We start from the raw sequence: 6,220 nt of genomic DNA on the forward strand, positions 1-6,220 counted from the left end.
AGTGCTTTTCATCCCGAGTAGGCACCATGTTTTTCAGGTCTGCTGTCTTGTTTGGATGTGTCCGTAACTGCCTTCCATTCAAACAAAAGTGCTGCTGCTGTTGTTTAGTCGTGTCCGACTTTTCGTGACCCCATGGACCAAAGCGCGCTAGGCCCTCCTGTCTTCCACTGCCTCCTGCAGTTTGGTCAGGTCATGTTAGTAGCTTCGAGAACACTATCCAACCATCTCATCCTCTGCTGTCCCCTTCTCCTTGTGCCCTCCATCTTTCCCAACATTAGGGTCTTTTCCAGGGAGTCTTCTCTTCTCATGAGGTGGCCAAAGTATTGGAGCCTCAGCTTCAGGATTTGTCCTTCCAGTGAGCACTCAGGGTTGATTTCCTTCAGAACGGATCGGTTTGATCTTCTTGCAGTCCATGGGACTCTCAAGAGTCTCCTCCAGCACCAGAATTCAAAAGCATCAATTCTTCGGCAATCAGCCTTGTTTGTGGTCCAGCTCTCACTTCCATACATCACTACTGGGAAAACCATAGCTTTAACTATACGGACCTTTGTTGATGTCTCTAAGTGTCCCTAAGTGCCTTCCATTCAAACAAAAGTAGTGGGCAATATTGCTTTCATTCGCTGAAGTGGTACTTGCTGATTTTCCAAACCTAAAGGCACCAAGTGTGGTATATCTTGGCCCATTATTTTGGCTCATAGGGATAGTCATTGCTGTATCCGGATAGGAAGCGCTTGCCTCATGCCACCATCTCCCCACTCCTCATAAACATTTTTAAAGACTTGGCAGCTCTACATTGGCCTTTCTTCCACATGATTGTTTGTATCCTCCAACAGGTCTTCGCAGGTCTCTAACAGACCTCACAGTGTGGCTTCCTGTTAAATTTTGAAGGGTACTATGAAGCTGAGGGTGAACTTCAGCAGTTCTGGTATTCTGTGGATATATTCACACTACAAAGTTATATCAGATTTCTACCAAGCGAACTGTCATGGCTTCACCTGAATGCTTTTGTGAACAGCAGATTGATGAGAGAACTGTAACTGTCCCTTTGAGAAAACTAATCCACACATACAGTGGAGCTACAGTTATGAAGGTACAGGACACCTTCTTTTCCCTCTCTCTGACACCCTCTTCTTTATGTGTTGCCCCCCCTTTCCTCCATGCCTAGTGGTTTCCCATGAAAAGGAAACATCACTTTTGCTGGAAGTCTGAACTCCCTGCTTGAGGACTTGTGGCAATTAGGCTGAGGACCCGCATGTGGCTGAAGAGTGACAGTTTGCCAAACCCTGTTCTAAAGCCAATTGTACGGTCCTGGTCTTTGGCCTTGAAATGATGTCCTCACCCTTCCGATAGCTCTCTCCACTCCTCCTGGCAAATGGCTTCTGCTTGTGCAGGCACTTCCTAAAAGCCACTGGAAATGGGGGTGAGGTAAGCACAGGACCAGGAAGACTTCATAGTCCTCTCCATCTGCTCTGCTCTGTGATGGATCAGTGGAGCATGGGAGGTGTTGCTCAGGACAGAGAGTGCCTACATTTCATTGTCCTGAACCCTTTAAATTCCCTGCTCACGTCCATGTTTCATTGCTCAGTTTATGGACTCTCTCCTTCTGCCTGTAGAGTAATTAGCAGCTGAGAGACGGTAAGCAGAACTCCATGTGAGGGCAAAGAAAGGCAAGGGTTGCAATGTAGCCAGAATGATGTAGGCCTGGTCAACTGTTAGACTTGAGTGAAGTAGAGCTGGGTGGGGGAATTCAGCCAAAGTATTCTTGCTCTTGGTATTAGGCCCTTTTTGTGAAAATGTACCTCACTTTTCGCAAAATTTTTCAGGGTATTTAAATATGCATTTCTTTTGAAGGGTTGCAAGTCTATAAAACAGAAATGGGGGGAGTTTGCATAGGAGAGACATTTTAGCATGGGCAAAGGGTGGGTAAGAAATGCACATCTTAGTTTTTTAAAATAATATTTTTATTACTTTTCAATTACAATCCAATAATAACCTCTGCTTCTTAATGGCGGCATTGGAGGGTTTTCAGCAGGCAATGTGCTTTTGCACTCAGCACCTCCCTGGCGAGAGCCTGGGTAAAGAGACGAACTGTGAGTGAAGCCTATTTCTCCCTGTCCCTGGGGGGAATTTGCAAGGACAATTACCCTCAGTCATCTTTGTTTTTCCTTCACCAACAATCTTCTGCTATCGTGGGGTCTGCCTCCATTAAGGCAGAACAGAACCGGAAGCTGCACATTTTAATTAGTTAGCCTACATCAGCGGTTACCAATGTGGCACAATTCTTGCAATCCTGCCTTGCCTTTCTGTTTGAGGAATTGATCTAGCCCCAATGTCCAGCAACTGTGAGTTGTCTATTGAAACTGTAGTGAGAAAAGCCATTAATTGGTTTTACTCATCAACCAGAAGTAATCACACTTCCCTCCTGGGGGAAACACAAGATTCAAGAAGATTTTGAGCAGAGGAGAGAGAACCACACTTTCTGGGGAATAAATTCTCAAGGCTGCTATTCTTCCACTCAGTTTTTGCAGCTCAATCTGGTGCAGTCCACCTGCCATGGATCTCTCTACCAGTGCTGTGGTCTTCCTGTTCCTCACCTACCACCTCTGTGAGGCAGGACATCGAAGCTATAATTCAATCCTCATTGTGGCCAATGGCGGGGAGTGGGGAGAATGGGGAAAAATTGAATCCTGTCCCAAAGGACATGCATACGGATTCTCACTGAAGGTAAAGGGTTATCTATATCTTCTTTTTGATACCCTGATCCCAAGGAATTGTCACAATAATGTTATATATATATATATTTTAAGTTGCTTCCCATCTTTCTTTCTGAACCCATTACTTGTATATTGCTGCCTGCAAGGTGCTTTGAAGTTTTGACTGCCATGCTTAAAGATTTAATAGCTCTAAAAAGTCTCCATGCCACTTTGTCAATCCATACTGGAGAGGCTTAGAGTGAATTGCATTTTACATAAAAGAAAACTGGATGGACTGGAGGGAAAAAAGGACAAGGATACAGAAAAGTTTGGAGTGCAATGAGCTGGCAATATTGTGGTCAGGTTTATCTTCCTGAAAAGTGAGCGTCCAACTGGAAAATACAGACTACACTGTTAGTGTGGAAGCAACCCAAGTAAGTTCTGGTGCTTTCTAGAAGGGTTCCCATAAATCCGGATTTTTCCTGACATGTCCAGGATTTCAACAACTTTCCTCCAAACAGCTCAACAACTTTTTGTGTTTGGATTCTTACTTCTTGAAATAATATGGCAACCCTAACTTCACAAACTGGAGGAAACCTGCTGTAGCACATGAAGACATAAGAGAGGGATTGAGGATGCCTTAGCCAGCTATTAGCAAGATCATTTTTCCCCTATTAAGTTTGCTTACTTGGGGCCCATTGGACTGGTTGCACCAAAAAGCTACTGTCTTTTGATGCAGCTCAGAATGTAAATCTCAATCCAGAACCAGTAATACTTGTACACAATTAGGGACATGTAATTATGAACAGATAACTGCTTATTCATGTTGCAAGCTACTACTTTGGAAAATTCAGACTAGTGCAAGCACACCAGTGCAAGTAGATAAACAGGTACCACTGTGGGAGGAAGGTAAAAATTTGTGCATATAAGTTATTTAGGAATAATGAGAATAATAATAGAATCAGGATGTATGGCTCAAGCCCATGACCCTGAGATTAAGAGTCTCATGCTACCAGGCATCGGGATCCACATCAGCTGCGTGGCTCCTGTTGAGAAGGCGGAAGAGAGATCGCACGCTGTTTTGGGGGTGGGGGTATGTTATGTACTAAGCTTGGATCCTAGAACAATAGGCAGGTAGGATCGTAGAATGCAACAACTGATTGGCCTGCAGGAGAAGACCCATCATGCTCCAGGAGGGAAGCAGAATCAGCCAATCAGACGGGACTCATTGTGTAAATAATGTATATAAAGACCCCAGGTTGTTTTTTTTTGGGGGGGGGATTCAATCACTGTTTTATAAGCAGCAATAAAGAGCACGAAATCACTGCAGGACTCCAAGTATATTTCAGGGTAGGAGAAGTTTCGCACAGGACAGCTCCGCAGCCCAACTGGTTTGGGGGGGGGGGAGAGAGAGCTGCTGGGGGAGGGAGAGAGAGAAAGGGCTGGCTGGGGGGGGGGAGACAGCTAGGCACCGGCCCACCCTGCACCCACCCCTGCCACCCACACAGCATCCATCCCTGCCCCCCTCGGGGGAAGCAGCCAGTACCTGCCTGCCCACCCTGCACCCATCCCTGGGTGGTAGATCACTCCCTGTTTTTGATAATGGATCACAGAGCAGCAACTTGCTGAATCCTGTTCTAAAGCACAGTGCACAGTACTGGTCTTTGGCACTGACATGATGTCCTCACCCTTCTGACAGCCCTCCCCACTCCCACAGGCAAATGGGTTCTGGTTGTGGAGGCATTTCCTAAAGGCACTGGTAATGGGGGGGGGGGCAGGACAAAGAAGATTTCATAGCCTTCCCAATGCTCTGCTTTGTGATGGCTCAGAGGAGGTGTTGCTCAGGACAGAGAGTTCCTACACTTCATTGTCCTGCCCCCTATAATAATAATAAATAATAATAAATTTTATTTATATCCCGCCCTCCCCAGCCGAAGCTGGGCTCAGGGCGGCTAACAACAATCAAAATAATCCAACATTCTAAAAACATTCATTATAAAATTAATTAAAATCAAATTAAAATCAAATTGATGGCAACCATTAAGCAAAATTCTGTGCAGATTGCCAGAGGAGGGGGTCAGGCTGCGCCCTGACCAAAGGCCTGGTGGAGCAGCTGTGTCTTGCAGGTCCTGCGGAAAGATGTCAGGTCCCGCAGAGCCCTAGTCTCTTGTGACAGAGCGTTCCACCAGATTGGAGCTGCGGCCGAGAAAGCCCTGGCTCTAGTTGAGGCCATGGATGTGCCCATGCCACAAGATATATATAGGCAAAAGCACCAGACCAATTAAACTACGCATAAATGCCGAAAACAGAGACTGAAAAGACTCAGCTTAAGAACTACCGTCCCATATCATTGCTTAATGTGGATTATAAAATTTTTGCTGACATTTTAGCAAAAAGAGTAAAAAAGGTTTTAGTGGAAGTGATACACAAAGACCAAGCTGGCTTTCTCCCAGGAAGACATCTTTCTGATAATGTGAGAAATATAATTAGCATTATAGAAAAATTGCAAGAGAATATAAACACTAAGGCAGTTTTGATATTTGTAGATGCGGAGAAAGCCTTTGACAACATTTCTTGGACTTTTATGAAAAAGAATCTACAGGGTATGGGGGTAGGCCAGGGTTTTGAAAATGGTATAAGTGCAATATATTCAGAACAAAAGGCAAAATTAATTGTGAACAATGTGGTGACGGAAGAATTTAAAATAGAAAAAGGGACACGACAAGGCTGCCCAATTTCCCCATTGCTTTTTATATCGGTTCTGGAGGTTTTGTTAAATATGATTAGAAGGGACCAGTTAGTGAAGGGTATACAGGTTGGAGCTAGACAGTACAAACTGAGAGCATTCGCAGATGACCTAGTTTTGACCTTACAGGAGCCAGAATCTAGTGGTAAAAGGGTTTTAGAGCTGATACAAGAATTTGGTCAGGTTGCAGGGTTCAAACTGAACAAGTTAAAAACTAAGGTTTTAGAGAAAAATTTAACACAAACCGAGAGGGAGAGGTTTCAGAATATGACAGGTTTAACAGTGGTTAAGAAAGTTAAATACCTGGGGATCAATATGACAGCAAAAAACGGGAATTTATTTAAAGATAACTATGAAAAATGCTGGGGTGAAGTGAAAAAAGATTTAGAAATATGGTCAAATTTGAAACTTTCCTTGCTGGGCCGTATCGCAGCTATAAAAATGAATGTATTGCCGAGAATGCTGTTTCTGTTTCAGGCATTACAAATTGTGGACAAGATGGATTGTTTCAAGAAGTGGCAGAGAGATATTTCAAGATTTGTCTGGCAGGGCAAGAAGCCTAGAATAAAATTTAAAATATTAACGGACGCAAAGGAAAGAGGTGGATTTGCCCTGCCGGACCTTAAACTTTATTATGAATCAGCAGCTTTCTGCTGGCTGAAAGAATGGCTACTACTTGAAAACACAGACATTTTGGATTTGGAAGGGTTCAATAATGTATTTGGATGGCATGCATATTTGTGGTATGATAAGATCAAAGCGCATAAAGCATTTAAAAACC

The sequence above is a fragment of the Podarcis filfolensis genome (assembly GCF_964270895.1).
Source record: "Podarcis filfolensis genome assembly, chromosome: 4".
Classification (NCBI taxonomy): domain Eukaryota; kingdom Metazoa; phylum Chordata; class Lepidosauria; order Squamata; family Lacertidae; genus Podarcis; species Podarcis filfolensis.